The following is a 17,496-nucleotide window of genomic DNA, read 5'->3' as shown; positions in this document are numbered from 1 at the left end:
TAGCCACTCTATGCTTTTTACTTGGAGAATTGAGACCATTTACATTCTGTTTTATTATTGATAATTAAGGACTTACTAATGTCAATGTGTTGCCTGATTTCTGGTTGTTATCAGACCTCCCTTCATTTATTCCTTTCTTACTATCTTCTTTTGTGGTTAAGTGATTTTCTCTGATAGTATGTTTTGATCAGTTGTTTTTATTTTTAGTGAATCTATTATAGGTTTTTGCACTGTGGTTACCATAAAGGTTAGAAAAAACATTTTATAGATATAGCAAGTTACTTTAAAAGAGTTGATGACTTATCACAAATTAAAGAATAGAAACAAAGGTCAAAAAGGAACACACACAAAAAAAAATCTACTTTTTTTTTTTTTTAAGACAGAATCTCGCTCTGTCACCAGGCTGGAGTGCAGTGGTGCAATCTCAGCTCACTGCAACCTCTGCCTCCTGGGTTCAAGCGATTCTTCTGTCTCAGCCTCGTGAGTAGCTAGGACTACAGGCATGTGCCACATGCCCAGCTAATTTTTGTGTTTTTAGTAGAGACGGGGTTTCACCATGTTGGCCAGGATCATCTATCTCTTGACCTCATGATCTACCCGCCTTGGCCTCCCAAAGTGCTGGGATTACAGTCATGTGCCACCACACCAGCCCAAAAATCTACATTTTAACTCAACTCCCCTGACATTTGGACTTTTAGTTGTCTCAATTTACATATTTTTGTATTATCTATCTCTTAACAGGTTGCTGTAGCTATCATTGTTTTTGATAGATTTGTATTTTGGGCTTCGTACTAGAGTTTGAATTGATTGTACACCAAAGTTAAAGCAAATTCTGGGTTTGTCTGTGTATTTAATTTTAGCAGTGGGTTTTATAGCTTGAAAAGTTTTCCTTTTGCACGTTAATGGCTTTTTCTTTCAGATTAAAGACACTCTTTAGTACTTCTTGAAAAATTGTTCTTGTGGTGCTGAATTCTCTCAGCTTTTGTTTGTCTGAGAAAGACTTTATCTCTCATATTTGAAGGGTAATTTTTCTGGATGTAGTATTCTAGATGGCATTTTTTCTTCCTTAAGTACTTTAAAAATGTTATTCCACTTCCTCTTGGCCTATGTGGTTTCTATTGAGAAGTTGGTTGCCAGATGAATTGGAACTCTGTTGTATCTTATTTGCTTTCTCTTGCTGCCTTTGGGATTTTCTCTTTGTCTCTGACCTTTGAGTTTGATTATTATATACCTTGGTGTAGTCTTATTTGGGTTGAATCTGTTTGGTGTTCTCAAACCTTCCTGTACCTGGATATTTATATCTTTCTCATGTTTTGGAAAGGTTTCAGTTATTCCTTTGAATAAGGTTTCTACCTCTTCCTCTTGCTTAGCTCCTCCTTGAACACCAAAAATTCTTAGATTTGGTCTTTTAAGGTAATTTTCTGTATCTTATAGGTTTTTGTGGGTTTTCTTTTTCTGTTTTCTTTTTTTTCTCCTCTGACTGTGTTTTCAAATACTTTGTCTTTGAGCTCACTGATTCTTTCCTCTGTTTGGTCTATTCTGCTGTTGAGAGCCTTTAATGAGTTCTTCAATTCAGTAAATGTATTTCTCAGTTCCAAGATTTGTGTTTAATTTTTTAAATCACTTCAATCTCTGTTAGATTTCTCAGATAAATTTCTGAGTTGTTCTTCTATGTTATCTTGGAGATCTGTGAGTTTCTTTAAAATGGCTATTTTGAATTCTTGGTTGGAGAGCTCACAAATCATCATCTAATCAGGCTTAGTCACTGGATTTTGCTTTGTCCTTCTGAGGAGGTCATGGTTCCCTATTTGGTGCTGTTTCTAGTAGGTATTTATTTATTTCTTTGCATTGAAGTATTAATTATTTCCATTTTCTCTTCCTGGCTTCAATATATATATATATATATATATATATATATATATATATATATATATTTGCTTAACAAATCATTACCGCTAAGTTGCTAACTCCTTTTTGGCTCCAGATGCCATCTTAAGCCCAGGTTTGTCTTCCTCTAGTAAATGGTGGGAGTGCTGCCTAACCCAAATGGGATAAGATCCCAAAGATATTATCCTGCAGGTATGGGAAGACTGGCTAGGGGTTTGTGCCCAAGGGACCTGTGGAACATACTTCCTGCAGCATGGTGCTGCTGAACAGCCACTCTGATTTGACATCTCCTTTGACCAACTTACAGAGCAGTTTCCAGGGCTGGGGATCCCACCTACCTACTTTGTCTCTGTCTCTCCTCAGGGTTATTTCCTTTTTCAGGCAGTCACAATAGTTTCTGTGGGTTAAAGCAAGAACAGTTTCCTTCCAGGGAAACCAAGATAGTAGAAAAGTTAGTTTACCGCCTCAGTTTCATTTTTTCCAGTGTAGAAATGATGAGTTTCTACACGGAGAAGATTTTCCATGTACTTGTTGCCAGAAAGAATAGGGAAGGAAAGGCATCACAGATGTGGAAGTCTACTTCTCTTACCATCTGCTCAGAATTTTTACACTTCCCTGTGGCCTTGGGAACTATTTCATTCTCATATTTGAGTTCTGGGTTGTTGATAGTGAAAATTTCAGTGCTGTATATCTGTTTTGGGGAGGGAGGGAGGGAGTGGGAGAGAGTGGGTGGAAGTGGGATGGAGTGAAGCCAGCTTGATTCTGTACTGTCATTTTAAAACTGGAAATCCCCAATCCTTGTTTTTAAAACCATGAACACCAGTGGGTTCAAGCTATACTTTAATGAACATTAGTGTTTAGTCAGGTTAACTGGTTTGGTTGTCATTAGTGCCATCCTCTAAATATTTCTGGCTGTCTACCTTTTAGACACATGGTAGGATAGTACTTTCTCAGCCTCTCATGGTTGAGTGAGGCCATGTGACTAGTTCTGGCCAGTGAGTTATGAGCCAAAATTCCACAGTTACGAGTCACTTTCAGGCTGCAATATTTAATTGTTAAAACACCCAGAGCTCACCTTCTCTCTGCCAGAGCAACAAAAAATGCTCAGATGATGGTAGCTCTGATATTTTGGATATCAGAGTAAAGACTATGTGGCATAGGATTTCTAGTCAACCACAATGGATATATTGCATGAGTGATAAATAAACCTTGCTCTTTTAAGCCACTGAGACTTAGAGGTTTTTTAATACATCAGCCTTGTTGAGACTATCTTTATTGACAAATAAGTTTTTTTATGAATAAGAAGTATTAGTAGTCAAATGAGTTGAATAACCTTCTTTAGTGCAGGAATTCTCAAAGTCATCAATGTGTTATATACATTGTGACTGTCCAAGAAGGGATATGTAGATGCATTATTTCCCAAATTTATTGGTGGTCTGTGAAACAAAAATGAAATCATAAATGAATATGAGTACTGTACCAACTCAGAAATGCACTTTTGAGGACTGTTCCTGATGGGTTTGCCCATGAGGAGCTAGGGTTCAGGAAACTTGTATTTCTGAATGTTTAACACACAGCAAATCAGCAATACACTTTGACAGTAGTAATGTTTCATCTCTGGGTGTCACCTAGACCTTCTACTGTTGCAGACCCACCTCGATGGCCCTTCTGAAACCAATTACTTCCAAGACTAAGGGCTTCTCTCTTAAGTGCTATGACAACTCCAGATTAATCAGCCAGCCTTATTTGTAAAGTAGATTATAATATAATATGCTCTAGGTCTTCTTGAAATCACTGCAGTCTCATTAAGTCCTGCTGTCATTTGCCACTTGATTAGAGTCTGTGGGGTGGTGGGGTGAATCCCTTCTTGCTACAGTCTTTGAGTTTCCATTGCCTACCACTAAACGTCAGTGGGGCCAGTCACTTCCCTCTCCAGGAATATTAGATGAGAGGAATCTTCTAGCTCCTATTTTCACCTAAATTCCAGGCTGGAATTTTTCGTGGTTAATTTTCTTGGTCACCAAAATATTCTTCAGGGAAAATTTTGAAGTTTTCATCTGGATACAGAAGGTAAGTAAAGACAAGCAATAATATATCAAAAAGAGGCCTTATTTTTGGGCACCAAGTTATTTTTCTCTGCATGTGCAACAGCAAGATTGTATGAAATGTTCTGAGTGACACCTTGCCCACCAACAGAATCCTTCATTTATCCATTCATTCAACAAACACTGACAGAGCTATTCAAGAGCTTATTCATTAAGCACTGGAAATATAGTTTGTGGAGAAAAAACAAAACAAAACAAAAAGGAGAGGTAGAAGCTCTCTTGTCTTCGAGTTTATCATTTACTTAAGGCAGACATTACAACTAACCAGAACTAGGGTGAATACATTGAAGAAACCCTACAAGTTTCTGTGAAGCAGTGGTAGGGAAAATGACATTTAAAGGGGACTTAAAGCCTAAATAGGAACTACCTTGGCTAAAGGGGAGAAGGGCCTAGGTAGAGGAAAGAACAGGTATAAAGTTCTTGAGTCAGGAAGAAGCAGGATGCATCCTGAGAGAATGGCAGCAGAGCTGAAGAATAGAGAAAGGAGAAAAGAATAGAGAAAGGAGAAAAGAATGTTGAGAGATGAGGCTGGGGATGTAAGCAGGAACAAGTGATATTATGGATATTTAATTACACATGCTATGTATTTTATCGTATATATTATTAGTTAATATAGATATACAAAATAATATACTGAAATGGCCCAAGAATACATAACCAGGAGTCACTGCTGAAGTTAGCACTTTATTTTGCTCCACCATATTTGCTTATGTCTTCTTAGAGCTCATTTATTGTTGGCCCAAATTGACAAATGATGACTATCATTCCTTACCTAGATATAGTTGTCTGTGATTTAATCTAACCCGGGTTCCTTTGAGTGGTACTGGAAATGCAAGATCTTATTAAAGAGAATTTAATTGTCTTCCATAATGGCTCCTAATTCAGTCTCATGTTATGCAGCTAAGAACTAGATAAGGAGATTAAGAGTTCCCAACAGTGACCATGGTTGCTGGGCATATCTCTGGGCCAGCAGCAAGTGATAAGCAGGTTGACAGACATAGTAGGCTGCAATTTCTACAATCTTGGACACGATGTGGAATGAAGCAGATAACATTACTCATCTTGTTGAAATACATTCCAATTTCCTTCTGTTAACATAAGCATAATGTTTCAATTTAAAATGATTTTATTTGTAGAGTGGTTCTAATGTAATCTATATGTTCTCTGTTTCTGTGTTCTTGATCTTTTAAAAATTGATGTGATTTTTCTATTTTGGTTTTACTTTAACTATATTTTAAATCTTCCTCAGTCATTTTTTGTTATATTCTGAAGGACAATCTTTTTGGAATTCATAACCCATCACTGTTGTGATTCACCATCTGTCTCAAAAATCATAGAACCCATTTACATGGTTATTTAGGCTTTGAGGTTTGTGCAATTTTATTATCTGTGATCAAGTCATTTGTATGATGGAAAACAGTTTGTCTTTGACAGTTTTCTGATTCTTATTGAAAATGAAATCTCTATGCTGAATTTCAAGGGATTTTTTTTATCATTTAAAATAAATGCAAAACTTTATTATTCAGTTTCTGCATTATGTGAAAATACCAAGTACATTTAAATTAATGATAAGTATTCAAATTTTTTTCTTGTTGAGAAGAAAATTTAGCATTAAGCAACAATTATTTTAATCATGCTCTTAGAGATGTATATATATGTTTTTTTCTCCATACTTGCCTATATACTTATACATCTTAGTTATTTGAGTTTTATAGTGAGTATTTTCTCTAAAATGAATTATATTATATATATGCTAAATGAAACTGGCATGAGCAAAGTTTTGGAGGTAGCAAGGCAAATAATTGCTTTCTGTGATAACAGTAAGATATGTCCTTGAAGACATATCTTCCATACCTAGAAAGGAGTTTTTACATTATTTTATCTATAATGCTCATTGAATTTCTGGTTCACTCAAATATATGGGTTTTTTTTTCCCATGAACGTTATTTGTTGAGAACAATAGAAACATCATACCTTCCTTTCTGCACATTAATTTTCTCCCTTTTCCTGACAGATACGGGGTTTTTTTTCCCCATGAACTACTGAGAAAAAAACTCAAGGTACTTTTGGACAAACTGGTTGGGTTTAGGCCCTCTCATCAGCGAGGCATTGTGAGATTTGTATTGTTATGTAGCACCCCAAGGTAACACCAGTAAGTACTTTACAAGAAACAAATTATCCGACAGTAATGAAATCATGTTGTTCCAGAACAAACAATACAAGGCCCTAGAGGTAATGGGGACAGGAAAGAATACAGTCCAAGCAATACTGCTTTGCATACCCTGGGAGAATGCAGCACACAGCATACTGTTATTTGAGCTAGCAAGCATCATACAGGAAGTAGATACACTGGGTTTCTTTGCAGCAGAAATAGGAGCTGTGTTGATGTGCATGAGTTGGGAGATCTGCTGGGAGGGATAATGTAGGGTGTTGGCCTGAAGCTTGGAGTGCCTCAATTTGGTGGTTAAAGATGCCAGAGGAGATGAGAGGTCCAGAGGAAGGAGTGGAGGCGGGGTGTGGGATGGGGCTGTAGGAAGGATGAGGAAGAGTTGTAAGCAGGTGCAGAGTTGTGGGGAGGCTGGAAGGTGAAGAGAAGCCAAAGCAGAGTGGGAGAAACATAGTCTGAACAGCAGGAAAGGAAAATGGACTTGGCAGTAACATTTGGCAAAGACTGGAGTAGGAAACTGATGAGAAAGAGGCCAGTGAGAAGGAGTTTGTGTAAATCAAGGCAGGATGTGATGAGTGTCTTGGCAACACAGAGAAATAAAAAAGATCAGATTTTAGGGGAAAAAAGATTTTAAGTAAAGCTAGATGTGAGGACACACAGATAAAGAGAACATGAACTTAAGAATCAAGTTTAATCTCTTTCTATAGTTACCTTTCCTCTCACCTATTCCCATGTTGAGTGACCCCTATTTTGTCAAAACTCTTCCCTTGACCTTCAAAAGCACTGTTTTCCTGTTTTCCATTTACCTCTCTGTTATACTTTTCCCCATGGTTTCAGCTTTTCTTTCAGATGCCTCATGTGTGTATATCTCCAACCTGAAGCTCCCCAGAGCTTTAATTTTGCATTTCTGCTAGATGGATATTTCCTAATAGATGCACTGCTATCACCTCATATATAAAACTGGTTTTCTTTGTATATAATTTTATACTACCTCCTCTGTGGTATCACCGTTCTCCGGTTATCTACACTCAAAACCTTACCCTATCCAAATAGTGATAGAGGTAGGCAGGCAGTTGGGGATGGGTAGTCCACTCTTATCTATGAGATTATTCAGCGATCTTCTGGGAGATCTACTCATTCACATGATGAGAGCTTCAGTAAGGGCAAAGGCACAGGTCCACGTTTCAGCCTGCAGTAAGGCAAAAGAGAAAATTGAGAACAAAGCAGCTTCCTTTGAAGAATATAACATGGAAGTTGCACATATCACTTACCACTCACATCTCTTGGGAAAGTACCTAGTCATATGACCACACCTAGCTGCAAAGGAGGCTGGAAAATGTAATCTGTACCTGGGAGTCTAAGTCTAGCTACAATCAGAGTTTTATTACTGAAAGGAAGAAGAAGAAATGCTCTGTGTGAAAGGTAGGGAGAGAGTTAGGCGGAGGCGAGAAGGAATTAGCTAGAACACTGCGCCACATTCACAAAACCCCACAAGGATCTTTATTTCCTCCAATTTTCAACACTTATCTGCTTTGATTAAATTTACATTCCTTTGCTTTGTTATTTATTTTACATTTTTATAATCTCTCTACCTAAAATATAATCTCCTTGAGGACTCAAACTGCATAATAAAATCTTTGAGCACCTAGCACAGCACCTGGTACATAGTGAGTGTATAAAAATTATGATTTTCACAAATTATAATGATGATGATGCCTTTTGGAATCAGACATAATTGGAAGTTGTGGCACAAGCTGGGAGAGAAGAACCTACTCTGAACAGTACATTAAGACATGTTGAAAGAGTTACCAACTACAGGGCTCAAGAGTGTGTAGGCTGGGCATGGCGGCTCATGCATGTAATCCCATCACTTTGGGAGGCCAAGGTGGGCAGATCACTTGAGGGCAGGAGTTCAAGACCAGCCTGGCCAACATGGTGAAACCCTATCTCTGCTAAAACTACGAAAATTAGTCAGGTGTGGTGGTGCACGCCTGTAATCCCAGCTATTTGGGGAGGCTGAGGCACGAGAGTCACTTGAACCCAGAAGGCAGATTTCACCACTGCACTCCAGCCTGGGTGACAGCAAGACTCTCTCTCCAAATAAAAGTGTATGCAGTTGCTGTGGTACACATATTGAACCTTTCTCTAAAAGTGCGTTGATAGCATTCAGCTAACCTTTCTAATGCCATGTGAGATGACCTTGAGTTACTTATAATCAACAGAGCTGAGAAGTTTTGGTGCCAGGCTCATTATCTCATTGAATCTTTACATCTGTATGAGGTCAGTATTAGCCTCCTTTTAAATATGAGGAAACTGAGGCTTAGAGAAAGTTAAAGAAATCACCCTCACACTATTATGTGAGTGCTGAGTGATACTTAACAACTTGCTTTTCTCATCCAAAAGTCCAGTGTTCTTCCCACATACCGCCAGTTTATGAGCATGATATGTATAAGATGGCAATAAACTAACTAGAAATCCTGAACATAAATAGTCATAAAAAGGGAAGGCAGAATTTAATAGGCAAACCTATGGATCTTAATGAGATCATTCAGCCACCTGTCCTCCTAGGCTGAAAATGGGGGGAGACCTAACAGAAGCCATGTTATAGTATCTTAATGCAAATTGGGCAATATCTCCTGGTTACTCCAGAAGTCTGAAGGTCGTAACCCTAGTTGCTATATTGCTATAGACAAATTTCAGACCAATATGATGACTCTGTCAGCTATCAGAAAAGCTATAATGAGCAGTGTGAAGTAGCCAGGGGAGTGGGGTGAAGGTTGGACAATATGAAAAGAAAAAAAAAAAAACAGAATCCATGGGGATTAGTCAGGGGACTGTAACCTTGTGTAAAAGACTGAATCAGGGTGCAAAACCCTACAGAGAAAGGCCAGGGAGTTTGTGAAAGTAGTCATGTAAATACAAGAAAATGACCTTCTCAACAAGGGAAATGGAAACAAGGAGCATGAGAAAATAATTTAACTACAGATGGCCAAGAAGTCACTTACATCACCATTAAACAGCCACATTGAATGAAATTGGCAGAACCCAGCTCCAAGCTTATTACATGAAGAAGCTCATTTTGTGAAGAAACATGAGTTACAGATATAATTGCTTAATAACTTACAGGCTTCTGGCAAAATGGAGGTATCAGATGGGGCTGGGTTACAAAAATGTTTAGGTGGAAATTTTAAAGGACCATGGCTTCGGGTGGTTCTGTTGTCACTGAGGAAACACCACTGGTTCCCCATTGTGTCAATGGGAATATGCAAAGCCTCCCACTGCATGACTAAGGATAGGTTAAAGTGTATCAGTGTTTTCACTAGGAAAAAAAAGTAAGTGCCTTTATGCTATTAAATTGCTTATTACCTTTTTAATTCCACAATGATGTTAGAAATTTGACATTATTCTGGTTCAAGGGATCTCCACGGAGATTTTCTTTCCAGAAAGGAGGACATTGAAAGAAATACAGCCACAATTTTTTTTTTGATATGAGAGACAAGATCAACTGGTTTTTGTTTTGTCAATAGAGATGATAACACATATGATAATGTCAACAATATATTGTCTGTACCTCATTTAACAGGGTGACTTGCCCAAGATTAGACCTCCTGTAGTTTTTGACAGAATTGGGGATAAGGGTCCGAAACTTCTATTAGAAGTAGAGATATGATATGAGTTCACTTTAAGATAAAATTGTCCTTTTTGGTATTGGGAAAACATCTATTTTAGATCTCTGGTTAAGCAAGGATGAAGCAAAAAATAATTTTTTTCAGTGGTGAGGATGATGAGCTCTAACACTCAGTCACAAGTCTGTCTCCTTGTGAGAGGAATCATATCCCAGCAGAAGCTGCTCTGAGCCCGGGAGTAGAGGAAGCGTCTGAGGGGTTGAGGGCTTGGGCTGGGGAGTGGTGACAAGGCCAGGCTGGCACTGGCACCTGAGAAGAAGACCATGGCATAAGGAAGGAGACACTAACATGGGACCCTGCTAGGGCCTGGGGACCTTGAGCACATTCTAGCTTTGTACCAATTTTTAAAGTTTTCTATATTTTAACTCCCTTTTGCAATTCTTAAGCCAAAAGTAAGATTTGGTTTAATACAGTTGTCTGGTCTTAGCTGTGTTTGGAGAATTGGGAGACAGATCTGTGCCCACAGTTGGGAAAAGGGTAAGAGGAAGGGAGCAACTATGAGGAGGCACAGGGGTCAGCAAAGGGCCAGACAGGAGTGGGGAACTTGCAAGCATTCCTTCTAGGTTCATTGAAACACAGAGGGGTAAGCGACAACTAGGTAATAACTTGACAAAAGAAAATTCCAAAACTTTTGCTCCTCTGTAAAAATCTTTATACATCAATATCAGCTCTAGTGGTCAAGTAAATACATATGAATAATTATTTATTCCTGCTGAGTAGTTCACACCACCTTGAGATAGCTCTTCTCCCATCCCTTTTCCTTATCCTGCTCTGTCCAAACCAAGGGGCTCATCAGGCATTGACCGGAGTCAAACTACTATCATCTCCTTCTGCAGCCTGGAGCATCTTCACCTTTGGTTGAACAGACACTGGAAGGTTGAGACCTCTGAACAAGGTTACCTCTTTACCCCAAACCCTAATTGAATATAATCCCTCATCTCTCCTCTTCCATTTCTTCAACATTCTAGAGGATAATCAGAGATTTATAACTCAAAGAAGGAAGCATAGGAAAGTGTTATAACTTTAAAGACTCAACACCTCTTTTAGTAGTCATGGCCCTTTTTGAGAACTTGGGGCAAACTTTGTAAAAGATAAAGCCTTCTTGGTGAGCTGATTCTTGGGAAATTGTATTAGTGAAGTGTGGTGTCTTTCATGCAGTATTTTAGTTCAAGGGCAACTCTAGAAAGGAAAATGTAAAATAACTGTCAGCCAAAAATGTCACTATATTTCATTGTCCTCCCTAGCTTATCAGCTCATGAACCAGAAGGGACCATAAGAGGAGGACTTTCTGTTGCTATCTAGGTCATGACTTTTTCTCTAAGGTAATCTGCGGTTTATATAATCATCGATGGGTTCCTGCTATGGAGAAATTTATTACCTAAGTTTTACCTACCAGTAACAAGTTTCTCCAAAGCACAGAAAGGAATCCATTCTAAGCCATTCTTCTTTAGAAAGCAGCAAGCAGAAGCTCATTTTTAACCAGTTAGTTGGGATCAACTGAAAGAACAAGAGTATGACAGGAAGAATATTATGCAAATATCAGATAATCCACTAAAAGTTTGAAAAAAACCTTACATTTTTAAGGGGAAGGAGGCAATCTCAAAAGTTTTCAAATAAAAACTTACTTTCTATTTTACTGTTGCTACCGCTGCTGCTTTTTAGCATTTTCTATTTTATTTTGATAATAAAAAATAATAGGTTTCTGAAACCTTATTAACAATTATCAATAGAAATGATATGGGATTTGAGGTTAGAGAGATGTAAAAATGTATTGTGTCTCTGCCACCTTTTTGTGTGTGACTTTGAGGAAGTTATGTACAGTCTCAGAGCTTCTCTTTCATTTTCTGTAATTATATCTACCTCATTGGGTTTAGAGAGAGGTAATAAAGAATCCAAATATAGAGCACCTAAAATGCTGCCTGGTACATCTTAGACACAATAAATGGCCATTGTTATGATGATGACTATTGAAATAATTTTTATTACTGTTTCAGCACAAGACCTTCACACTCAAAAAATTAGAACAGCAGAAACATAATGAAATCTTGGAACTAAATTTGCACATTATAGCAACTTTTAATTATCAATTAGGTGTGCAAGGCTCAAGATTTCCTGAGGAATACCAAAATTCCCAAGACACATACAAATATAGTTTGGCTGTGTCCCCACCCAAATCTCATCTTGATTTGTAGCTCCCATAATTCCCACATGTTGTAGGAGGGACCCGGTGGGAGATAATTGAATCATGGGGGCAATTTCCCCCATACCGTTCTCATGGTAGTAAGTCTCACACAGTCTTATGATTTTACAAGGGGAGAGCCCTTTCAGTTGGCTTTCCTTCTCTCTCTCCCTCTCTCTCCCCCCCCCACCTGTTGCCATGTAGGAAATGCCTTTCACCTTCCACCATGATTGTGAGGCCTCCCCAGCCACGTGGAACTGTGAGTCCATTAAACGTCTTTTTCTTTATACATTGTCCAGTCTCAGGTATGTCTTTATCAGCAGCATGAAAATGGACAAATACAGTAACTTTCTACTGCAGAAAATTGAGTAACAGGATGGTAGTCACTGATGGCCAAGAGCTGACCTGGCATTTGCAGCTACACTGTGGTGTCTTCCTGTTGAACATAAATAATTTAATAGTAAACCATTTTCAGACAAAAAAATCAACATTGTCCAAACCACAAAAAATAATCAAACATCCCCATATTCTGTATAATATGAGTAATTACTGATTCTCTACCAATCATAACTTCAGTTGTGCTTAATTTTTCTCACCTTTCAGACAGGAATTACCAGGGTACCCATTCACAAAATTATTACTACTTCCTAATCTTGTTCAATCCAAAGAAAAGTCCCACTTCCTTAAAACCTCACCAAATTCTTGAGTGTACTCCTTTTCCTTTAGAAGTATGTAGACACTCATGCACTATTTATGGCATTGTTACTGAAGAGAAGTCTCTGAGGTAGACCTGATTATTTCTGCTTTTTAGGAAACTTACTTTTCTATGTGTGGGTGCACTTAAGATCCACGTTTTTCTTTGTTCTTGAAGATCTATAATTTTTTTCAGGTTATAGCTTGGTGTTGATTATTCTGTGTCATTTTTTTCTGGGTTAAAATTGAGTTCTTTCAACCTGTAGATTCAATTCTATCAATTATTCCAGAGAGTTTTCTTTTATTGTATTGCTGAATACTTTTCTCTTTTTCATGTTTTCTGTTCTATTCTTCAGAAATTCTATTCAGAGATCCTGTTGGATCTGGTCTTACATCTATCAACCTCTGTCAAATCACATTACCTGCTTTCCTATAGTCACCCCTGCTGCCTGACATACAGCCAACTATTGCTTTTCTAATTGCAACATCCTTGCATGTGCCTTTTTGGACAGGGACATTTATTTTAGTTCATCTATATTTTGCCTGAGGTCTGACAAAGCACATGTTATCTTTCAATGTCCTATTTTATGTTGACCCCAATTTCATAATGTTTGACAGATATTTTATAATATGTGATTTAGGGTTCTTAACCCTCCTTCATTATAACCTTTTTGTCATTTTGGGCAGAGTTCAAAAGAAAGAAGTTTCATCTCTAGCTAAAAGCGTCAGAGTTGTTTTTAAAAGTGTACTGTATAGTCCTAGTGCAATGACGGTGTTTGGGAATGACCATTGTCTCCTTGACTCCCAGTTCATGCCCCCACTTCGTATAGAAGTCATGTGATTGGAAGAATAATCTTGGTTTCAGGGACTGGCATATCCCTAAGTATGAGCTTGTTTCAGGAGTGAGCATGTGAAGTATGAGATGAAGTTTGCAAAACTTCTGGGAAATATTTTCTCCATCTTACAAGAGAGCACAGCTAAGAATAGCTTTTTTGTTCCTCTGTTAATGTTCTATATAGATGTGAGGTCTAGAAGAATTGTGGCCATCTTGACTTCATCTTAAGGATGGGGCTAACGTGTGGTGTAACCAGAGATAAGAAACTAGAGGCCGTTCACAAAGTTATGCTAGCCTTAAAGCTGCCCTTCCTTTGCACTTCCAGCAAATCTAGCCAATGCCAACACATTTCCTTATTGTTTAAACATATTGAGTTAAAGCCATCTTAGCTAAAAAAAAAAAAAAAAAAAAGAAAAAATACAGCAATATAATTCTTGTTCTGCCTTCACTCTCCACCTCAGTAGTAGGTTCACTTAGAAATACGTCAAAGCAGTTCATGTGACTATAGTGGTAACAAGTGCCAAGCTTATCTTGAAAGCCTTGGACTATGCACTGAAATTTCCCAGTAAAATTTTAATATTTTTTTTCTTGTGATAATTACAAGCAAAATAATCATAGCTCAAAGGCCCCATTGGCTCTACTTCTGTGATTTTTAGGAAGAGCTATGATTATTCTGCCTAAGAAAAATAGTATGTCTTGACTCAGGGCCTTCATGATAAAGTACAAAACAACATACTGAATATAGTGCTTGTCTTTCTTCTGAAAACGTTCAATGGAAGTGAAGGTGTATGATAGAGATACTTGGGAATTGTTAAATGGTTGAAGAGTGTTAGGATGGACCACATGTGGCTAAAATAGAGTCTTTACAGCTTGGTCATTCCAATTCTTTCCCTTCCATTACAGCGGACATTTATTGAGAGTTAATTTTGCTTTAAATAAAATAATTTAAAATAAAGTTTATTTCTTCCATAATAGAAAGAAAATAACTTTCTGGCAATTTCACCCTGAATTTTTAAATCACCTAGCTGTATTGTTAAATTTAATTAGAAATTCTTTTATTCAATAGCTATCTATTGAGCACTATTTGCCTGGCACTTTGCCAGACACTAGGGAGCTAATGGGAAGAAAGGACAAGAGAATATGGGGATGAATAAGGAGATTCCCAGACTTTGAGGCACTCCTAGCCTCTACAGACACAGACACACAAAAATACAACCATTTAGTTGGTAACGAAGACAAGGACATAGTTAAGAACCCACAGGGAACCCAAAGGTGAAAATAGCAAATTTAAGCTATTATGTTGATGCTTTACTGTGTTAACTCTCTCAAGGATATCTTTATTTGTAAGAACTTCTTGGATACCATGTTTTAGTTCTCAGCTATGATGGAGAGTAAAGAAAAAATTTTGAAGAAAACAACCCTCAAGTAATATGATGCGGGGAGTCATTTCCCTGTGGAAATAACAGTGGTTTGAGTTACTGCTTATATTGACAGATATTACCAACTTAACATTCCTATTGCAGAACTCTACTCTTACATAAATTTGGAGGATACATTCATTTATTGGGGTTACTCAAATTCTTTTCATTAAATTAAGGCTGCAATGTTGTATTCAAACATCAGGGATCTAAAAGTGTTAATTCTGCTTCAAAAGGTGACTGACAAATTTAGGAAATAGCTTATAATATTTAGTTCATATTTATATATGTGGTTTGGAATTCTCTTTGGCATGTTAGAATAGGTCTTCTCACTCTATTACCATGAACACAAGTGACTGTTAGAATGGAATTCACAGGGCAAGGATTATTATATATCTAGCTTTTGGATAATTTTTATCTTAGAAACTTGCACAGCTTTTCCTCCCACGATTAGCAATGGACATAAAGTAATAGCGTTCTGGAGAGGAATTAGCATATCTCTTGGTAACATCTTGTAATGGTGACTGGCATTTGGGGCAATTGATTCATCAATAAGTGATTTGCGGGAATTTCACCCTGGAGAAGTAGTTAGAGCCATCACTCACAAGTCACAATGCTGGGCCATTTTAGATGTTACAGAATTTTCAATCCTAGCCCCAGATTTTTCTACCGACAATGAAAACTCACAAAAGGAATGTGGATAGAGCTCAGGATAACCCAAGAATACTTTCATGGGAGTGCTGAATTTGCCTTTTTGTAGCTGAGCCCAAAATCTTGCATCATTTCTCACTGCTGTGAAATTAGGAACAAGAGGAGAGGCAGCTTTCCTTCTGGGAATTAATGCCTCACTCTGCTGTCATATTTTCCAATCTCTTCTACTAAGATGTGATTTTCAAATGCTTAATAATTCTAGGCATATACAGAACCAACTTCAATAACAAAACCACACAGGAGTTGCCATTAAATGTAGGCCCTTTTCTACCATGAGGTGTTCTGACACAGCTGTTTCCATTCTGTTAGTAGGTCTCAAGGGGTCATTAATGAAGGTGGTCTCCTAATTAGGATCCACACAGAACACACTTGTCTGACTTTTGAATCAGGTGCTCCCCAACTTCCTGGCTCCAGCTCAAGAGGCTTATTGCCCTGGGGCAATTTATTTCACCTTCAGCACCTTCAGGCTGTCTCTGGGAATCTCTGTTATGCTGAGTGACTAAATTTTGACTACCTGTGGCCCCAGGGAGCCTAATTTCACTAACAGATGCCCTCTTCCCTAGTTCTCATCAATCACTGGATGTGGAGACCAGAAAGAAAACCTTAAGTTTGTCTGAAAGCCTGTGGAATACAAACCAAAAAGCACCTGTATCCCTCCAGCGAGACTGACTGCACACAGAAAGATGCTCACATCTTCTGCTATGTGTGTGAGGCACTGTGGGTCTGACTTTCAATTTAAGCTAAGGTTTAAGAATAGTAAAAGAATAATCTATCGAGCTGTAAAAGCCACAGATGCCACTTTTAATGGTTAATGCAAACATGGAGAGTATTTACCAAAGGCAGGGAACCTCAGTTGTCTACCCTGGCCCTATACTACCCTATCTGATTGTGCTCCCTGTGTCCTTGCCCAACACTGTCAGACTTCTGATACTTCCTTGAACACAAAATTGACATTCAGAACTTTATGCTTTTACTTCAGGGAGATCCCTGTTTTTTTGTTTCTACCTGGCCAAATTACACTCCAGCTAATGTTGAATTCTCCTCAACGAAGCTCCTCTGCTCCACCCCATCAAAATAAATGCTCTTTTCTCTGTGTTTCCTATAGTACTTTTATCAAAATGTCCTATAGAAATGGATTTCTGTACATTTCCCTTTCATTTTCTTTTTAATTTAATTTAAATTTTTTCAGACAGTTTTGCTGCCTCCCAGGCTGGATTGCAGTGGCGCAGTCTCGGGTCACTGCAACTCCTGACCCCCAGGCTCAAGCAGTTGTCCTGCCTCAGCCTCCCGAGTAGCTGGGATTACAGGTGCCCAAGACCTCACCTGGCTAATATTTTGTATTTTTGGTAGAGATGAGTTTTCACCATGTTGTCCAGGCTGGTCTTGAATTCCTGACCTCAGGTGATCCATCTGCCTCAGCCTCCTAAATTGCTGGGATTATAGGAGTGACCCATGGCATCCAGCCTTTCTTTTTCATTTTCCATAAAGCTTTGGCTAAAGATGTTATCCATTGAACAATTCCCTGACCCCTAGACAATGACTGTGAACCAAATTTTCCTGAATTAGATAAGAGAGTAAACTTTATCTCTTATGAAGACTTTGTATCCTTCCTTCTTCCAAACATTAAATTGCCATCTTATTTTTCGCTGCCAGGAAAGTTAAGACGAGGTTTTATATTCTTTCTCAGTAATGGTAGGGACTTTCATAGCTGTTTTGCTCCTCATAACCTATGGTTCTCTACTTTTATTTTCATTCTGTTAATTTTTTGCAGTAATCATCTTTGTGAATGAACTCAATTTATTTTTAGAAATAGGT

The 17,496-nt window shown here is 38.1% G+C and overlaps 1 long non-coding RNA gene across 1 annotated transcript; it reads right to left on the bottom strand.

Moving 5' to 3' along the window:
* Window positions 1-5,538: 5,538 nt before the first annotated feature.
* LOC116549605 lies at window positions 5,539-12,239 on the bottom strand. The gene is made up of 3 exons (XR_004267960.1): window positions 11,239-12,239; window positions 10,884-11,024; window positions 5,539-7,348 (listed from the first exon to the last, which is right to left on the bottom strand). It is a non-coding gene; the product is annotated as an uncharacterized LOC116549605 (long non-coding RNA).
* Between the last annotated feature and the right edge of the window lie 5,257 nt (window positions 12,240-17,496).

Source organism: Sapajus apella, unplaced genomic scaffold (assembly GCF_009761245.1).
Source record: "Sapajus apella isolate SASKATOON/1434 unplaced genomic scaffold, GSC_monkey_1.0 scaffold6, whole genome shotgun sequence".
Classification (NCBI taxonomy): Eukaryota; Metazoa; Chordata; class Mammalia; order Primates; family Cebidae; genus Sapajus; species Sapajus apella.
Note: the sequence above shows the minus strand (reverse complement) of the source record. Positions and strands in the feature narration are given on the sequence as shown.